Source organism: Schistosoma haematobium, chromosome 1, assembly GCF_000699445.3.
Source record: "Schistosoma haematobium chromosome 1, whole genome shotgun sequence".
In the NCBI taxonomy this organism is placed as follows: domain Eukaryota; kingdom Metazoa; phylum Platyhelminthes; class Trematoda; order Strigeidida; family Schistosomatidae; genus Schistosoma; species Schistosoma haematobium.
The window spans coordinates 75223203-75244984 of NC_067196.1; the positions used below are offsets into that span (position 1 = coordinate 75223203).

The window sequence follows — 21782 nt, forward strand, 5'->3', positions numbered from 1 at the left end:
AATATATTAATTACTTACTTTCTTACTTACGTTTGTTAGTCCTTGTGAAACATAGGTCACCGATCAGAATTCTTCATTGAACTCTTTCCTTGATAATTCTTCCCAGCTGCTATTCATTCTTTTTCTGTCTGCTTCCAATTCCGTATGCAATGTGTTCTTTGGTCGTCCTCCTTTTCTTTTCCTTTCAGCATTCTATGTTATGTCTTACTTCGTGATGCAGTTTGGTGATTTCCGTAGTGCATATTCTATCCACCTCTAGCGTCTCAATTTAATTTGTCTTGTCACAGTAGGTCGTCGCTGATGATGTTTAACCAATCGATCAGAGTATCTAGCGAAGACAACTGTACTTTTTTGATGATGGTTTTTATAGTTCTACAAGTTTCAGCTCCATAAAACAGGAATGGTTTACCTTTTTCCTTATGTGCGTTGGGACCTACTGATCCAAAGACTGCTGCCACTTCACTGGCTGTCTTGACATGCGTTTGTTGCTGTGTATGGGGTCATTTGTAAAATTCAAATCGTCTAGTTCCATCCAAGCTGTTAATTGCATTCCGTGCTTTCCTTCAAATGTCGGAGCCTTCATAATTTAGTCAACCACTAGAAGAAAGAAAACGGGGGAAAGTAAGCTGTCTTGTCTGATACCAGTCTTCACCTGAAATCCATCTATCAGCTGTACTCCATTCATAACCGTGCAATGCAGTCCGTCGTATGAATTCCGTATAATGTTGACAATCTTCTCAGCCAATCACACCATTATGTTGAAGAAGGTTCAATAATGCTGTCCTATCCACACCATCAAACGTTTTTCATAGGTAAGGAGGATGATGTCAGTCAGTCAGCTACAACGTAGGACCAGGCACATATATGCATCGGTCCAGGTTGCCATACCTCATTAGCACAGCAAGATGAACACCGGATTCATAGGAGTGGTTAGGTCAAAGGTGGTAATATATATGAGAAAGATTGCATATAAGGATACAGTACAGGAAGAAAGAATTAGTTAGTAGAAAGAAAGATATGAAGTGATTTTAATCTCTTAGTTTAAGGGAAGACAGGGAGTGTATACACCGACGCCATTGTGATCGATTCTGAGCCATGTCACCAAGAGTCTCCTACCATCGGTTACGAAAGTCACGCGGACCCCAACCAAGTAGTCTGCATTTACCAACATGGCTCAGACTAGAGGTTAGTGTCTTCAAGCACTGATGCCACGTGTTAGTTTCCCTGCTCCTAACTTTCTTCCAACCATCTCTAACACCCGTTAGCATTGCACGACGTGGTAATCGGTGTTCAGGCATACGTAACACGTGGCCCAACCATCTCAGTCGATGAAGATTCATAACCTCATCAACTGATTTACCATCATTCCCTAACACCCTGCGTCTAACCTCACTATTACTTACCCGGTGATCCCAGCAGACGCCAGCAATATTTCTAAGGCATCTGTGGTCAAATACTAGTAGCTTACGGGTGTCTTCTACTCTTAAAGGCCATGTTTCTCTGCCGTAAAGTAAGACAGAACGGACTGCCGCGCAGTATACTCGTCCTATTATTGATAGACGGATATCTCGCCTTCGCCATAGGTGACGCAAGTTGGCAAAAGCCAAACGAGCTTTTCGAATCCGTGCTGAGATTTCGTTCGATACCAGCCCATTAGGGCTGATCAGACTTCCAAGATAAGTGAAGTTGTCGACGCGTTCGACCACTTCACTCCCTATCCTTAGTTCAGGTGTTGGCGCAGGCCAGTCCTGAAGCAACAACTTGCATTTAGAGGCATTGTTGCTTAGTGCTACCAAAAGACTCTGCATTTTGTCAACGTCTTCACCAAACAGGGCTATATCATCTGCGTATTCTAAGTCGATAAGTGGACCTCCTGGTAGGAGATCAATACCCGAGAATTCAGTCGACGAGAATGATGTATACCAATGAATTCCATTTAACTGATTACTCAACAATGATCCGTGGTGTCACGATTCGGTCTGTGCACGATCGAGCCGTACGGAGTCCCATCTACTGATCTGGAAGCTGTGCCATTCAACAAAACTCTGATGAAAACTGTTTCTAGTATCGATAGTAGTGTGATTCCTCTTTAATTGTCACACATGCTGAGATCTACTTTCTTTCGTATCTTGATGAGGTATTGTTCTTTCCAGTCTGTCAGTGGCACTTGTTCTTCTTCCCAAATCTTTCTGAATAGGACATGAAGTATATTTGCAGTTATTTCAATGTGTGACTTCAGTGCTTCGACTGGTATATTGTTAGATCCTACTGCTTTCCCACTCTTGATTTGTTTGATGAAGTACCTTCCTAATTTCGTCCGTAGTTGGTGGAGTGACATTGATAGGAAAGTCAGTGTGTATTGCTTCGATATCCGGAGGGTTTAGTGCAGCTGGTCTATTGAAGAGTTCCTCGAAGTATTCTACTCATCTGTTCCTCTGTTCTTGAATTTCAGTGATTGTCCTGTACTATCATGAGACTGATCTTTATCTTCTTCACTGAGTAACATTCATTATAATCTATTCTTTCTTTATTTTGAAAGATACTTTGATGATTCTGAGTCCATTAGATTCTCACCCCTTAAATGCTTTTCGTGCTCCATTGGACAGCATCAGTGCAACTCCCTGAGTGTGCGAAGTTTCTATTTTTGATGACTAGTGTACATCATCTCTCTCGAATCCAAACTTTTCTATCTAGCTTAGGTGCAACTGGTTTTCCTTATTCTGAGAACTATCATATTGTATCTTCTCATTTCCGTAGCTATTCGACTGGAGCTCCCAGTCTCTTACATTGTGTGGACATTCCACATGCCCATATTAATTGTTGATCTGGTTGTTAGAGGAAGCACTGGCCTAGTGACTTTTGAAGAATATCGACTTCCACCATGAGGTGCCATAATTCTTCTGAATGGAGATCTTTCGACTCGCAGGAGAGAGTTTCAATGGTTTAAATGATTTTTTCTGGTTATCGTTTTTTAGAAATGTTTCTCTTATATGGTATGTGGTAGCTTACTCTGTGTCCAACCCTTCATCCTTATCCGGGTTTTGGACCAATAGTAACTCTAGGAATTCTACAGACGGAGTTACTGGAGATGTCTAAAATCAAATGTTTCCTTGGGCTGTCGCACGAAATATAAACAACTGGTTTTTTCATCTTTCTTGTTATCATGTAGTAATCAATTGAAACGTAAAGCATCGTAAAGTTCAACCATCAAAAATTATTTAATACGAAATGAAATACGTTTTTGTGAAAAACAAAAATAAATAATAACTTAAATAGTGCGAAGTGTTGTATCATTATGCCTGCTAACCGATTTTCACTTCTTCGAGTTATTGTCACAGTCCGTATATAATGTATATTTGTGAAAGTTACAAAGTTAATGTGTGTAAAACTTGGGGAAATCAGAAAAGTCAAAGCTTTACAATAATTCCATCAACTGTGTAATAGCTTTTATCATGCAGATACTTCAGGTTAATTTATTAAGTGTTTTTTTAAGAGGAAGTATCTTACGTAAAAATTGTGAAAACATGTACTATACCATTTCAGTAGTGGATATTTATGCGGTCTGCATGATATCACATAGTTAACTATCGTCACTCACGCATTAATTATTAAAATATGTTCTACTAAATATGGTACTCATATACCAATAAAAACTTCTTTCAAAGCTGTCATTAGACTATCGAAAGCGATTCCTGCATTTAATATGGGATTTACATTACGAAAACAAAATAAATACTTGATGTTCAAATGGTGGAGATATTTTGACTTATATACTACAAACTATGACCATTAACTAAAAAGTTCTATGTTAGTTTCAACATGAGCAAAAAACCGGCGACTTCACATTTTTGAATTATACTAACGTGTATATTTGGTAGTCTTATTTCGACCAAGGTTCGAACTGATTCAACTTCAGATTGATTCCAATTATCTACTAATCGAAAGTATTCCGAAATAAATTTCATTATTATAAACCAATGACTTGCCATTTTCTAGTTTAAAAATAATGTAATTTGATAATAAAGCAACGTAACCTACTGATAGTTTCTATAAAAAACGTTTACAGATACTTGGCCTTCACATATACCTACACACGGAAATGATATATATATATATATATATATATATATATATATATATATATATATAAATTCTTTCAGTGAACAATATTCATGTTCAATATTTCCAGAAATGCGGACATTATTGCAATCAGTTCAAGTCAGTCAAGTTAAACTTTCACGCAACAAAGTCAGATAATCTTAGAATTCTATATTTTATGCTATTGACATCTTAATACTGGTGATGTCAGTAGAATTTTTATGATACCAGTGAAACAATAACAGTGAATTTCTAGTTGAAAATTTCTGTATAGTGTAATAGCTTTGTTTGATTATTTTGTATTTATGATTTCATTTTAATCAGATATTTACTAAGCCTATTTATGTAAAAGGTGTAAGACTTTAAATTCAGTAAGATTGATAAGATTCGATCTATAGTAAAGACTGAAGAAGCATAACTCAGCTTATTATTCATTGGTCAAGTGTTGTGGAAGTTTCAGTTCATTAGTAATTCATTTACATTCTATAAGCTAAGTACAGATGCCTCTGATTGCGATAGTAAGTAGTCTTGATTTAAATCTTGAACATTATATCCTTCGAAATTCCAAACACACCTTACTAAAGAATATGAACTAAGACAAAACCTTGGGGCAGAGATGCTAACCAATTGCATCCAATCGTTCAACATCAAAATATGACACTCACAATCTCAGGTCACTTGTACCAACAGCAACATTATAACGAGATCTATAAACAAGATTAACACTTAGGAGATGAAAGGCATACAATCACTGTAAGGATACAAAGTTGCATAACGTAATGAAGAAAGAAAACACTATCAGTATGATAACAATTTTTCAATAAGATCAACCCTTAATTACTTTCGTATGTTGAAAAATGAATAGTTTTACTAAATATACAAGTTATCTATTCTAAATGATTACTTAAAATTTCATTGAAATATTTTTATACTGGATCACTGTACATCAGTAATACATACGAATAACTTAATTGTTCATGTATACCTTATAAATTGTATATTCTTTTACATGGCAAAAAATAGTGTACACCTCTTAATCACCATAAGATTGATGTATATACTTTAACAATCATGTGTTTAACCAAATAGTTTTCTTTTATTAAAACGATTTATAACTGATATAACTTTTAGAAACAGTAAAGACTAAATTCGATCTTTTTTAAGTAGTGAATGTATTTTAACACTACAAAAGATGTTATATAAGTGTATATAGAAGAAAACATTTAGATTTATTGTTTTTACAATTTTCATGTGATGAAAAAATTAAAAAGAAAATTATTCATTCATCATATTAGTGATACATGTATAAAAAAAGAAAAGAAAAAAAGAAAAGAAAAATGGAAGTAATGAAAAGAAAAGAAAAACATTTTTCAAGTACTATTTAAATATGTATCTTCTGTGTAAATGTGTATTTGCCTATTATATACTTGATTGTATTTATGAATTGATAGAATGAATACAATAAACTTATACATTGTATATTATTGTAAAGAACTATTAATTATACAGTCAAAATGAATGATTTACATTTTGTTTAAATAGTTAGTTGAAATTTTGAAAAAACAAAGTGTTTATATTACAAATGATTTCAAATAAAACTTGATATGTTTTACATTTTTATATCAAATATTTATTATATAACATACTGAATGATATTGATTTAATTGTTTCTAATAATCTATCCCTTGATTTTATGAATGATAATAGTTGAATAATGCTTATATTTATAAGATTAGAACAAATTACTTATCAGCTGATGATTAGCTTTTTGTTATCGAATCATCAACGAGTGGAATTCTTTGTTAGTTTAACAAGTGATTGAAGGTTTAACTGTTGACTCTTTCAAAAGAAAGTTAGATTAATTGAGAGATTATCAGGATCATGCCAGGATGAATATAGGCTAACAAGTCTCTTGTCCTTTCTAAAGTGAAATCGAAACTGATCAAAGTATACATGATGATTTGTTGATATCAATACTCCATTGAATATTATATACATTGGCAAGAAAAACATTACAATGTGTTTTGTTATCACAACCCGTTTAGCCTTTAAGTTTCTCTCATTGAGGAGAAAACTAGTCATAACAAATTGGTTCTGTATTCTATTATATTAGAGTTTTTTTAAAAATTTTGTTGATATTACAAATCATCTACTGTTGTTTTAGTGTTCTACTTCAGCGAATAGCTTACATAAAACAAGTTATCATATATGTACGCCTTTGGTATGGGTGGACTACGTTTTTAATAAATCCACTTATATATACGTCAAATTATTGAATCCAAGGATGATGCTTAAAGCGCTTAATATAACTGTAGATTTAGTTTGACTAACAAAGGTTTTGTCCAATGGTAACTGAAGTCTAAAATTTGATATCTGTCCCCATTATCAAACAGGAACCAAACTATATTGACGGACTTCGTAATGTATAATATAGGTTAGTACAAATATCTCAGCGACCTGCGATTAACTAACCAATTGGAAAGCAGCATCAGAAAAAGCTTCGACACTATGTTAGCGAGCCAAATATCTGTTAGGTGAAGTGATTTTTCTTCTTTCTACTATCCTATATTAAATTATTTCACTTTGTAGTTGTGATTCGGTTGTTGTATTAAGTTTATTCGTTACTGGTTGAAAACATTTTGTTGTTTGATTAATGACCTCTTTTTGTTTACTTCTGCTAATCGAATTTACTTTATTAGCCTTATTGATTGATTTCAATCTAAGTGTTTCACCACCCAAACATCCTAATGTATCTAACATTTTCTCTGTTTCATATTTTTAATCCTATTTTTCAGGTGAAAATCAAATTCATAATTATTTTAAATACAAAGCACTTGGTGTTGAAAAATTCTACTACATTTTGAAGTGAACCAGTTTTATTTTTTGTCATAATATTTACAATGTACTTACGTGTTCTTATTCATAAGTTGTTGATGGAGTATAACTTACACTTTTCATTTGGCGAAACTTAGTTAAAATGAAATATAGTATCATATAACGGTGTATATACAAAATTACCGCTGACTATGACCTTGCGTTTTTTATATGACAATTCAGAAAGGCTTTTAAACGATGGGATCCATACCTTGTAGATAAATACTATTTTTAACAAGTAACCATCTTTGAATGACGCTGACACTAATCTTATCCACTTATTATTTAAAATAATGAAAACTGATTAGAAAATCTTGAAAGTCACAAGATATAATGAATCATCGCAAACATTGAATACAGATTATATCTGTCGAGATAGAATCTTGATTTTGACGATATAACTACTCACTTAAGTATAACATCTAAGTAAAACATTTTTATCAACTTAATTTGAAAGCAGTCTTAGTTTTCATCCAGCATCTGTGATACTGATTAAGCAGCTAAAAACGATAATTGCTATATCAAAAATCAGGTTGATCAAATTATTCATTTTAATTCTGTACAATTAAAAAATATCACAATTTATCTTGATATCCTTCATGTGAAATCTGTTAAAGATTTTTCTAGTGATAATGTATCAGTTGAAAAGATCAGCTGTAACCAATCAATCAATGTTTCTGATAACATAAAGCTTTAGTATAGTTAATAAGTATGCATTTCAGTAGCAAACGTCAAATGAAATATCTAATCTACAAAATATAAGTTTTTATTATTGATCTGAGTACACTTTTGAAGCAGAATTAAATATCATATCTGCCGATGCAGTAATTATCAAATGCATCAATGTTGAACTGATAAGAGAAAAATATATGCAAATGTAATAGTATTAATATTCAAGTTTCTGTGATAAACTGATCGGGTTACTAGTTTGAATGACATAATTCATAAAGGTAAAGATTAGCATTTATTTAACGTTTCACTTATATATTTTATGCATTCAGCCAAGATGAATAGTCACTGAATCATTTAATTAATTCAGATGGTTTCGTGAAGATTTTGTATTGGTAAGGTGTAATTCGTGTCATGACTAATACAATCTAGGGAACGAATGAAAGCATAGGATCATTAGTTAGGTGATTACTTATACTTTTATACACCTTGACAATATTTGTACATAAAAGAGTAGCTTACACAATCAAAACCCCTCCTGTAGCTCTTCTGGAGTTACTACCGGTCCCAGACCCGGGGACATGAAGGTTGGGCATGAGGTTAGTTACTCCATCCCGTAGAAAACTAACTCGCTAAAAAAACGCTTACCAGAGAAAAATAATTCAAACCATTTAAACTCTGCCCTGGGAGTTAGGTCTTCATTTAGAAGAAATATGACGCCTCATGGTGAAAGCCGAGTTCCTTCGGAAGTCACGATGCCGATGCATCCTCTAACGACCAGAGCAACAATTTTTATAGGTACATGGAACGTCCGAACAATGTGGAAGACCGGAAAGACCAGTCAAATAGCAACGGAAATGAGGAGATACAAATTGGCAGTACTGGAAATCAGCGAAATCCATTGGACCCAAGCTAGACAACAAGGGCTAGATACGGGAGAGATGCTGCTATACTCCGGTTACGAAGAGAAAAGTGCTCCACACACTAAGGGAGTTGCTCTAATGCTGTCCAAAATAGCACGAAACGCACTTGTAGGGTGGGAATCTCATGGACCCACAATCATCAAATCATCATTCAAAACAAAGAAGGAGGGGATCACAATGAATATTATCCAATGTTATGCACCCACCAATGATAGCAACGACAACATTAAAGATCAATTCTATGATAGGCTTCAATCAATAATAGAGAAGTCCCCAACAAACGACCTCACCATTCTGATGGGAAATCTCAATGCCAAAATCGAAATATACAACACCGGATATGAAGATATCATGGGACGACATGGATTGACTGGATGAGAGAAACGAAAATGGGGAAAGATTTGTAAATCTGTGTGCATTCAACAAATTGATCATAGGCGGTACAATATTTCCACACAAACGCATAGACAAAGCTATATGGGACTCTCCGGACCACACCACAGAGAACCAGATAGATCATATCTGCATCAATAAAAAATTCCGAAGGACAATTGATGTGAGAACCAGAAGAGGAGCTGACATAGCTTCAGATCACCACCTAGTTGTGGCCAATTTAAAACTGAAGCTAAAGAAGAACTGGACAACTGGACAAACAGCACTACAAAGGTTCAATATAGCCTTCCCTCGAGATACTAACGAATTCAACGAATTTAAGATAGCTCTCAACAACAGGTTCCAAGCCTTACAGGATCTACTGAAAGAAGAAGAAAAACTACTATGGAGAACAACTGGAAAAGTATCAAAGAAGCATTAACTTCAACGTGTCAAGAGGTTCTGGGTCTAAAGAAGCACCATCATAAGGAATGGATCTCTATAGAAACTCTGGACAAGACCAAAGAAAGGAAGAACAAGAAGGAAGCAATTAACAACAGCCGAACACGAGCAGAGAACAGCCAAGCACAAGTCGTGTACATAGTAGCAAACAAGCAAATGAAGAAAAGCATTGGAGCCGACAAGAAGAAATACGTGGAAGAACTAGCAACGACGGCAGAAAAAGCTGCTAGAGAAGGAAATATGAAACAGTTTTACAATACAACGAAGAAACTAACAGGGAAATATAGTAAACCAGAGAGGCCGGTCAAGGACAAAGAAGGCAGGCCAATCAATGAAATTCAACAACAGAGGAACAGATGGGTAGAATACTTCGAGGAACTCTTGAATAGGCCGGCTTCAATGAATCCACCGGACATCGAATCAGCACACACAGATCTTCCTATAGATGTCAACCCACCAACGACGGAAGAAATCAGAATGGCCATCAGACAAATCAAGAGCGGGAAAGCAGCAGGTCCCGACAATATACCAGCTGAAGCACTGAAGTCAGACATCGAAGTAACTACAAACATGCTTCACCTTCTATTCAAAAAGATATGGGAGGGGGAACAAGTGCCGATGGACTGGAAAGAAGGACACCTCATCAAGATTCCAAAGAAAAGAGACCTGAGCAAGTGTGAAAACTATAGAGGCATTACACTACTGTCAGTACCAGGAAAAGTCTTTAACAGAGTTTTGCTGAACCGGATGAAAGATGCAGTAGACGCCCAACTTCCAGATCAGCAGGCTGGATTCCATAAGGATCGGTCGTGCACAGACCAAATTGCAACACTACGGATCATCGTTGAACAATCAGTTGAGTGGATCTCGTTACTGTACATCAACTTCATTGATTATGAAAAGACATTTGACAGTGTAGATAGGAGAACATTATGGAGACTTCTTCAACATTATGGAGTTCCTGAGAAGACTGTCAATATTATCCGGAACTCATATGACAGACTACAGTGCAAGGTTGTGCATGGAGGACAGCTAACGTAGGTATTCAAAGTAAGGACTGGAGTCAGACAACGGAGTCTACCCTCTCCCTTCCTCTTTCTTCTGGTGGTCGGCTTGATTATAAAGACCTCTACATTTGTGAGAAAGCGCGGCATACAATTGATAGCCTAGAATCAATTAGACGATTTGAACTTCGCAGATGACCTAGCTCTTCTGTCGCATATACACGAACAAATGCAGATAAAGACAGTCAGTGTAGTAGCAGTCTCTGCATCAGTAGGCCCCAGCATACACAAGGGGAAAACCAAGGTCCTCAAATTCGAAGCGGAGAATAGCAATCCAATCACACTTAATGGCGAAACTCTGGAATATGTAGAATCCTTCACATACCTGGGAAGCATAATCGATGAACAAGGACGATCAGATGCAGACGTAAAGGCGAGGATTGGCAAAGCAAGGACGGAATTCCTACAGTTGAAGAACATATGGAACTCAAAACAACTTTCAACCAATATCAAATTCAGAATCTTCAATACGAACGTCAAGACAGTCAGTTCTACTGTACGGAGCTGAAACGTGGAGAACTACTACTAGAATCACCAAAAAGGTACAAGTATTTATAAGTAGTTGTCTACGCAAGATACTCAACATCCATTGGCCGGATACCATCAGCAACAGCCTACTGTGGGTGAGAACATACCAGCTTCCAGCTGGAGAAGAAATTAAGGAAAGACGATGTAAGTGGATAGGACATACATTGAGGAAATCACCAAACTGCATCACGGTGCAAGCCCTAACTTGGAATCCTGAAGGGAAGCGGAAAAGAGGAACTTCAAATTTGTTATTACTGGAAATATTTGTTTAGCCATTTTGAAGTATAAAATAAATCAAGTTTTAATGAATCCTGATTATTTCGTCTTCTACATTTGTTTTTATTAACAATCATAAACTTTTGTGCTATAATTTCAAAAGATAAATTTTAATTAAAACTGACTATTTCTCTTAAATAATTAATTCCAAACTGTAATTAGGTTACCTAATTTGAGTATATTGAAAAAAAGTAGTTCTCATTCATGTATCTATCATTTTATTATGACTTTTGATGAAAGTTCAATCTTTGTTTTTATTCTGTTCTAGTTATTATGTCATCTTGTACTAAAATATTAATTAGTTCTTCACTATTCACTACCAGCGCTGATATATGATTATGCTATGATAGTTTAACCTTAACAACATCTATAATTTTATGTTTTTACGTCTAATCCTATTGATACTTGTCCAGTACTCAACTGGAGCTCGAATCAAGGATTTGAAAGTTTCGTCTTGAGCACCCAAACTTTAAACCACTCAGTTGGTAACCAAAGATTAAGGTTAAGGTTAAAACTAAGGTTCAACTATTGGTTAAGTCGTGAATGCAGACTTCTTAAAAGTTTCATACATAAAAAAAAACTGATTGACCGTTTCTTCCTGGTTTTCATTGGTTATCTAATTTAGGTTAGATACCAATCTAAAAATTTACGCTAACTTACTTTGTTGATATTCTGTCACTTAATCATTATTTTCTTTAGTGCTACACAAAATTCTAAGCACTTTATTACTTTTACGTGTAAGAATAAATGATGTTTATTTTAGATTTTTTAATAAGTTCATACCTAAATAACAACAACTAAATGTGCAATTTTTGATTGGTCGCACTAAATTAAATATGTTGATTATTTTCTTTATTTAATCAATAAATGTAATTCACTATTTTAAAAAGAAAAACCCAGAAAAAAAATGTAAAATCAATAGATCAATAAAATGAAATGACTTAGTGATAATCTATCGGATTTCATTATCATAATTTGTGAGGTTTACTACAATATAGAGATGGTTTATGTCACGAATTAATGTCAGATTTTTTGTTGTTAATGATGAAAATCATTTTCATATAAGAGATATTAATTTTAATTCTATTCATACCTCTGAATCAATGAGACAGTGTGGTAATAAACAAAAAAGAACTTACAAGTTATATTGTTATTTTAGATAAGTTTATGTCAGTGATTAGAGGATTAAATATTTCAACGAAGCCTAACAATCATTCATCGAGGTTTTCGCATAATTTGTATCTAGAATAATTATCGAGCTAAGAAATTTCTTTTCATTTAGTTTTTCATCATGGCTGTACACTAATATATATATGATTTACAATAATGAAATAATACTCATCGAGTAGATACGTTATGTAATAATCTACAACCGCCCCACAATAAGAACGGTTAACAAAGAGAGATTGCCTGAATCCGCTAAATCCATGTATATTTATCGTTTCAACTGCTCCTGTGGAGCCAGTTATATAGGGCGTACAATTCGGCAATTTCGTCATCGTATAACAGAACACCATCCGTCGTGGTTGAGCGAAGAGCAAGTAAGAGTGATCAAGTGTTATATTTTCGCTCATTTAGTGGACACAGGTCATCAACTTGAACTAAATAACGCTTTTAGGGTTATCCACCATATTCTACCAAATTTGCCACATGGTTTACGAGTGCGTCTTTTGGACATTGCTGAAGCCATTGCAATCCATGTTCACAAACCTAACCTTTGCATCCAAAAGAAGTTTGTACAACAATTCTTGCTACCTTTGCCATCGGTATAGGAGAGTTTGTAGCAGAACTTTGATAAACTATTTTGGTATCTCTTCCATTTTTTGTGTTTTACTTATTCTCAACATTCGTCTCTTGATTCTCACATAACTACTATACTACTGACCGTTCTTCAGAATATTTCGTTAGTTCATTCTTTTTTTTATATATTATGCAACGTAGATACTACTTGATTTTCGAATAATTACTTTGATTATTATTAATCTTCTTTCGTCCAATTACTCAATGTTAATTTATAATCGATATGTCATTATATAATTACTACGCGACGTATCTACTCCGTATTATTTCCTAATTGTAAATTATATATTATCTACATCTTCTTGACTGTACATTAATAAATGATCATAGAAATTTTGAAAAAAGAACTTTGTTTATCTTTATTAGTAATGAAGTAAGACGAGACATTAAGCAATAATATATGTTTAATTAAGATCACATCATATATTTTATAAGCAGGTGATGGTATTTCCTCTGCACACGAAAGTTATATATTCCATATTGAACTAGTTCAAAAGTACATACTCCAGAGATGTCCTAAAATATGGTGCATAACAACCAGTTGTACAATTCATCCTGATCTAAAAAACTATTTTCTCACTTAATTTATTTCCTTAATCCAATAAGTAATATCATTTAGGGTATAAACAATCTATATGAGTTGATATGTGTTTCACTATGAAAGTTTATACATTCTTATGATAAAGGTTACATTTTCATCATATTTCAAACAGTTCAATAATCCTTTTAATCACAATATGTGGTTATGATTAAAATATGTTTGCTCAAATGTGAACAATTAATTTCAGATGAATATGTTATATCCTAGCAAAGATTAAATTACGAGTTACTCCTGAGACCTATTAATGGACTAATATTATATATATTCCTATGGTATAACTATTCAGTAATTAGATAATATATATCTATATTTCCCTTATTATAAACTTCGTTTTGACCTATAGATTATTATTGTACGATTTACCGTTCTTAAGTTATACTCAGTTTATTAATTACTGTCTCCCACGTACACAGCCACTTTTTGACTTATTTGTTTATGAATGTTATTTCCTATTTTATGATGCGTTGCGGTCTGTTTGGTCGGTATATAAACCCAGTTTGTCTGAAATAAATGATTCCCATAGTGGTGGCTGTTGTTGGCACTCTGAACTCAGCTGGACGGGCTAGGCGAGCAACGGACCAATAGGACGCTAGGCTGATCAGACCGGTCGGACATCATTGGCTTAGTACAGTATAAGAGCGAATAACTCGTATTTTTATTGGCGAATAGATTACGTGATAACTAGCGGGCCATAAAGTCACGACAGAATATATGCAGGAATTTCCAAATAAACCACTTCAATGTTAATAAAACAATAAAAACATTATTTACAAGAATATCCGTTAATGTTATAACGAATTGTTTGACAAAAATCTGGCACCGAGTATAAATAAGTCATTGTAGATGAAAATTATATTGGAAATAATCTCAGAGATTGAAATTTAAAATAATTCTAATGTTTCGTCCAGTTAACTTGTCTGTTCTTCTTCAGGGTGATGATCAAAATCATCAAACAAATATATGGCGTTTGAAAATCAAATTAAATCCATACTGTGCTAATCCAGTCATATTTAGATGCTGTCTTTAGTAAATAGGACAAAATGAGACATTTAAATGCAAATTTTATGAAAAGTTCACGATATGAAAACAAATGACTGAATGAATTGTGTGTGTGTATGTGTAAGATTGAGTTATTAATAAATTCACTGTGTGTTGGTTTGACTGCTAGCTACCATCCATCTTTGCTAATAAAACTTGTGACTTAAGGCAATATCGGGGCAATCCGCACAGGATGCATATAAGCCAACAAGAGACTGATCAATTACAGTTCTAAACAACAATAGGAAGATACAAACAAGCAACACCAAATGAACCTAAACTTCACCGCATTGCACAAGCAGTTGGCTTTAAGGACTTAAGAGCTAAATGGATAACGCGATGACATTTAAACCAAACGGTACTGATTCGATCCTCGGAGTGAACAATAACAGTGGGATGCGTCTTGGATTCCACTGCTAACCACCATCCATCTTTGCTTATAAAGCTTGTGAGTTATTAATAGTTGACATCAGGTGTTAAATTTGTTTTTATATGAAGGGAGAATAAAAGTGCAAGTTGGAGGTTGAAAATTGTTTCTGAATCATTGATGTGCATGTAAAATGAGAATCATCATATAATTGTGTTGATAAAATAACCCAAATTAATTTCAGCCATAATAATGATGCATATGAAATAAACAGGTTGTATAGTGAATGGGTCGAATTACTTGTTAAGTTGTATTTGCCAAATAGTTTATAGTTGAATACCATAGTTTCTGTTTAGGCTGTTCTTGTTCGCCCATATAAACAGTGCTTCTGCGTCAATCTTCCATTATGTGATTATACTAATATTTTTTAATATTAGAACAAATAAGTTAACAAAAATTTTCTCAAATAAGAATTTCATTATGTGTTAAAATTTTTCTAAAGTATTTTAGTCCCTTCAAAATCGATCTTTTATCCTGTTTCTAACGCATGTAAGGCTATCGCCGACCTATTCTCAAGTTTCTCTAGATCAATCGAGGATTTGGGAACATCAAAACTTGCCGTCATTTCATTCTCTTCTATATGGATGGTATCAATATTATTCTTGAATTCCTTGATTATTCAGTTTGTCATATTGTTTAAGTATTCTAGCTAGGTATTTCTCTGGATTGTAAAATCAACCACTGGTCTTATTGGAATATTATTCTGGTGAATCCTTCGAAGTCCATAGAATCAACAAGTGTTACACGCTTTGGATATAATATGAACCTTATGATGGTCTTAGTTTGATTTTTATCCACTGTATGATTTTACTGGTTTCAGCCTTAAGTTTATTAAGCATTATCCAACTTTTCGTTTCTTTAATCAATTCATCTATAATGAATAAATCCATTAGTTCAGTTGAATGTTGTATTATTAGCTAATAATCAATCTTATAATATGGTGACGTAATTTGATTCATTTTATTGTTCATTTTATGTCTCAAACTCATTATTATCATTATCTCTACCATTTTTAATATCATCTTTATTATCGTTGTTATTATTATTACACTTGCTAACCTATTTGAGAAATTTATTCAGTATCCAAGCCTATCTACTATATCTGATCCAATTCATATTATTCTACTTATTACATAATTTTCCATTTGTAATTACATTATTCTCTCTCTCTCTCACACACACACCCCATGTTAACTATATTTATTCTGATCATTATTTATCGCACAACTTCATTTCACTTATAAACTAATTCAAGTCAATACTTCATTATTAATCAGCCCCAACATTAACGATTTGATTTGATTTGATATGACAAATAACAATTCTTGATTCACATATTACAATTTTCAAATGATGTACTCTGCCTTAAATCTGGTCAATCTTATGGATTATTAATTTGGATATGAGATAATTATAGAACCTGATGAGAAATTAATGAAAAGAATATTTTTCATATATACAATTGTGTTTTAAATATGAAGTCATTGAAAACTGGCAACCAATTAAACATGTAGCACTTAAGATAGTCATAAAACAGTGAATATTTCATTTTAAACCGATTAAACTATTTGGATAAGCAAATGAATTTTCAAACAAACATTATGGTTATCATGGTTTTAAAACTAAAACTAAAGTACAGAAAATGTCATGATTACTATCCGATTAAATAAATCTATCATTGCATATAATTAATTGCACTTTAATAGTAACTGTCCAATGGACTAAATAAGAATAATAAAATTTAGCATGAAACTGAAAGTTTAACTTTTACATCATGTGCTTAACAACTGTTGCTTAGAGAATAATCTACTAAAAATGGTGATATAGATAAATGAGATTATAATAATGATTTTCTGGATAATAATTTAGTAATTTTTTTCACTCTCGCAGTTCGATTATATGACAACATTGTACAGTATCATTTTAAACCATTAGATATCACTAGATGAGTTTTGAACAATTCAGTTTCACAGTACTTGTTTTCAGTTGTGTAAAGAATGAAATTTTTAAGAAGAAAATTGGAATGAGTCTTAATATTGATAAGTTCAATGAAAGCTAGTGTGATAGATTCACTTATGGTCAAACAATGACTTGCAATTCAAAAAAGCATTATCAAAGACTAGAGGAAAAATGATAAACACTTTTCCCGAACCAATCACACTATTAAATGAAGATTTTATCAATCAAAAGTGGATGAAAATAAGAGGATAAACAAATTTAATACTAACAACTATCTTACAATTTTGATTGAGTTTCAACTGATCACATGTTATACTAAAAAATATAAGCATGTAGCAGCCGAAGACTCGATGTGGAAAACCAATCTATTGTTTTATGCAAAATCATTTACACATCTTTTTTCAGTTGTTCTTTGCATACTCCATCATTCTGCTAATGCTGTTGTTATTCCGACTGTTCTCCATTTTCTTTTCTGTTCTCTTAATCTCAATCTTCAACTGGTAAACATTCCAATTCCTATTCCTGCTACATACTACTTATATCTGTCGACATAAGAGGTGCACATCACATACATATATATTCGTAAAAATTGTCTATTTTCTAATTTATTATAAATATCTAACAGTTCTTTTAGATATCATAAAATCCATCTGTTTATAGCTTTTTAGATTGTTTGTAGTAAAACAATTATTTTAATTAGCAGAAACCATTAATCAGTTATAATTAATTTTATGATCGTTTACTCTGTGTAACTTAATAAATACAATAATTAAACATCAAACGGTACATGAATATGAGAGGTACTTTCAAATAATGAATTATATACATACGTTTTTTCAAATCATTTCAGTTATAATTGGAGAGAACTTACTATATAGATACTTTTCGATAACACAGTTGATAATTTATGCATTAAAAAGTCATATGTTGAATATTGGATATCATAAATAAACCAAACTTATTATCACTTATTGCTTACTAGATACTCATGTAGTAAATTTACCATGTCATTCATTCATTATTATTCCATGGTTGAGATAAAAGGTAACTGGGAACAGTTATTCATATTAGGTACATCACCATCACTATTATTATTATTATTCAGTTTCTGAAAAGTTGGTATTCAGATAAAGTTGAGTATTTATTAAATATTATTACATTGATAAAATAGGTTGCAATATTTTAAAACCAGACTCAGTTAATAACAGTATATCCGAAAAATTTACAAAAATAAAACAGATCGATCGTACTCAATAGCTAATAAACATGGATAGAGATTAAACTTGATGTTCTAATACAAAGTAGATGAAACTAATGGTTATCTTTAGTTATTCAAAAGATCAAGTTTATTGTGTGAAATAAAAAATAATCATAGAAATCACTATTCATCAGGCTCAATAATAATTCCTTTTATTATTCATTCCATGTTTTAATGTTAATGGACATCTATTTGAAATGAACGCGTTTGCATCATAGCTTCGATTCATTAATTTATTTACTTCAATGAAAAGGTTGGCTGGTTCATGAATCTGTTATGAATATAAGTTTATTAACTCTAAATAATTCATTGAAAAGAATAATGTTTTATAATTATCCAATGAGTTTAATTTAACTAATAATACCATAACAATAGAAGTATATCATAATATCATAACTTGTTATTCCATCCATTCCATATCACTGTGTTTATTAATCTAAATATTTGACATATATTCGTTCTTAGTATAATATAATTCAGGAAACATATCTCATTCAAGAGACTTTAATCACTGAAAAATTCTCATTATATTAAAACACAATTGTATATATGAAAAATATTCTTTTCATTAATTTCTCATCAGGTTCTATAATTATCTCATATCCAAATTAATAATCCATAAGATTGACCAGATTTAAGGCAGAGTACATCATTTGAAAATTGTAATATGTGAATCAAGAATTGTTATTTGTCATATCAAATCAAATCAAATCGTTAATGTTGGGGCTGATTAATAATGAAGTATTGACTTGAATTAGTTTATAAGTGAAATGAAGTTGTGCGATAAATAATGATCAGAATAAATATAGTTAACATGGGGTGTGTGTGTGAGAGAGAGAGAATAATGTAATTACAAATGGAAAATTATGTAATAAGTAGAATAATATGAATTGGATCAGATATAGTAGATAGGCTTGGATACTGAATAAATTTCTCAAATAGGTTAGCAAGTGTAATAATAATAATAATAATGAAATGGTAAAATGTGTGGATAAGTTTGAATCAAATTACATCCCCATAATATAAAACTGATTATTAACTAATTGGTCCCGAAGCTCATCAGGGTGATAGAATCGTCTGAATATATTTCTTTTGGATGCGAAGCTTTGGCCTTTTAATCCGAATAGTAATTAATTTGAATTTACAATTGTCGAACCTGGTGAGAAATTATTGAAAAGTATATTCTTCGTGCATATAATTGTGTTTTAATATCTCATTCATCTTGATGTAGTTGACTGTATAGGTTACAGTTCCCTGGTTTCTCGGTCTTGTATATTGGTAAAGTCTGTGTACAACAGTTGTTCGGAACTGTAAATAATTATACTCATACACATTTTTTTACTGTTTATCCAAGAAATATAATTTCAAGATGAAACTTACCATCAAATCATATAAATGATTCTCTAAATAAGTAAAATTATTACTTAATTCATTAAAGTGATACAATCAATGAAAATACCACTGCTAAGATATCGAAATCAAATAATTAAACTAAAAATCTACAGTTAAGGGGTTGTGGAGATTGTTAAGTTTTTTGATTGAGATCATGAACCGATTGATGTTAGACAACCATTGAAAACCTGGGAGCACTAGACGGCCGTTTCGTCCTATTGTGTGACTCCTTAGCAGTGCACATCCACGATGCCGCTCGCGGGACCGGTGGAGCTAATCCGTGTCGGGTAGAAACAGATGTCTACCTCAGTATAATGGAAGATGGTCGCGCAACTTCGTGGATTGGTTGAGGTTAGACATTAACACCATTGGATGCCGGCTCAGTGGTCCAGTAGGTTAAGCGTTCGCGAGCGAGACTGAAGGCCCTGGGTTCGAATCCCGCGAGCGGGATCGTGGATACGCACTGCTGAGGAGTCCCGCAATAGGACAAAACGGCCGTCTAGTGCTTCCAGGTTTTCGATGGTGGTCTAACATTAATCGGTTCATGATCTCAATCTAAAAATTTACACTGAATCAATCATTAATTTAGTATTTGAGTTTATTTTGTCTGTATTTATTGTTATGTAAATGAAAATTTTGAAAATCCTTTGTATATTTTATAAATAAAACTGAAAAAAAACTCATGATCTTTTAATTTAATATTCAGTGAATCAGTCAACTTCATTATACTAAGAATTACTATGGAAATAATTTTTCTAAACAAAGTAAGGAGAAAGTAAATAATCAAACTAGAAAAAAACAACTTATGATATCATATTGAATTTTGTGTTTCAGTTCATTCCTAGTCATTTAAACAATGAATGAATGAAGGGGCGATAAAATAATTTGAATGGTGATACTTACTTACTTCCACCTGTTACTTCTAGTGGAGGAGCATTGGTCGCTCACCAGCACCCATTATTCAACCCTGTCCTGGGCAATCCTTTCCAGCTCCTTCCAGTTGTTATTCATCCTTATATTTCCCGACGTAGTATGTTAGTTGGCCTTCCTCTTTTCCATTTCCCTTCAGGATTCCAAGTTAGGGCTTGCACCGTGATGCAGTTTGGTGATTTCCTCAATGTATGTCCTATCCACTTACATCGTCTCTTCCTAATTTCTTCTCCAGCTGGAATCTGGTATGTTCTCACCCACAGTAGGCTGTTGCTGATGGTATCCGGCCAATGGATGTTGAGTATCCTGCGTAGACAGCTATTTATAAATACTTGTATCTTCTTGATGACGGTTGTAGTAGTTTTCCAAGTTTCAGCTCCGTACAGTAGAACTGACTGTCTTGACGTTCGTATTGAAGATTCTCACTTTGACATGGGTTGAAAGTTGTTTTGAGTTCCATATGTTCTTCAACTGTAGGAATTACGTCCTTGCTTTGCCAATCTTCGCCTTTACGTCTTCATCAGATCCTTTTTGTCCAGACAGTTATGTGAAGAATTCCCCATCTTCTTCATCAAGAGTGATTGGATCAGTGCTCCCTTGGTTTTTCCGTTATGTATGTTGAGGCCCACTGATACACAGGCTTCTGCTACACTAGTTGTCTTAACCTGCATTTGTTTGTGTGTATGGAATATGGGGTTAGACTGTCTACAAAATACAAATCGTATCGCTGCATCAAAACTGCTTATTAAATTCCATACTTACACTCAGATGTCGAAGTCTTCATAATTTAGTCAACCACTAGAAGAAAGAAAACGGGGGAAAGTAAGCTGTCTTGTCTGATACCAGTCTTCACCTGAAATCCATCTATCAGCTGTACTCCATTCATGACCGTGCGATGCAGTCCGTCGTATGAATTCCGTATAATGCTGACAATCTTCTCAGCTAATCACACCATTATGTTGAAGAAGGTTCAATAATGCTGTCCTATCCACACCATCAAACGTTTTTCATAGGTAAGGAGGATGATGTATACTAATGAATTCCATTCAACTGATTACTCAACAATGATCCGTGGTGTCGCGATTCGGTCTGTGCACGATCGAGCCGTACG

At 33.3% G+C, this 21782-nt stretch overlaps 1 protein-coding gene across 1 annotated transcript in view; it reads left to right on the plus strand.

The window, feature by feature from the left end:
• The window catches only part of CTDSP2_2 (CTD (Carboxy-terminal domain, RNA polymerase II, polypeptide A) small), a 34779-nt gene extending 18754 nt beyond the window's left edge, over positions 1–16025 (plus strand). The window contains exons 6-7 of the mRNA XM_012939872.3: positions 6894–7922; positions 15627–16025. The gene's annotated coding sequence lies outside the window, so the exon portion shown is untranslated. The remainder of the gene's footprint in view (positions 1–6893; positions 7923–15626) is intronic.
• Positions 16026–21782: the final 5757 nt, after the last annotated feature.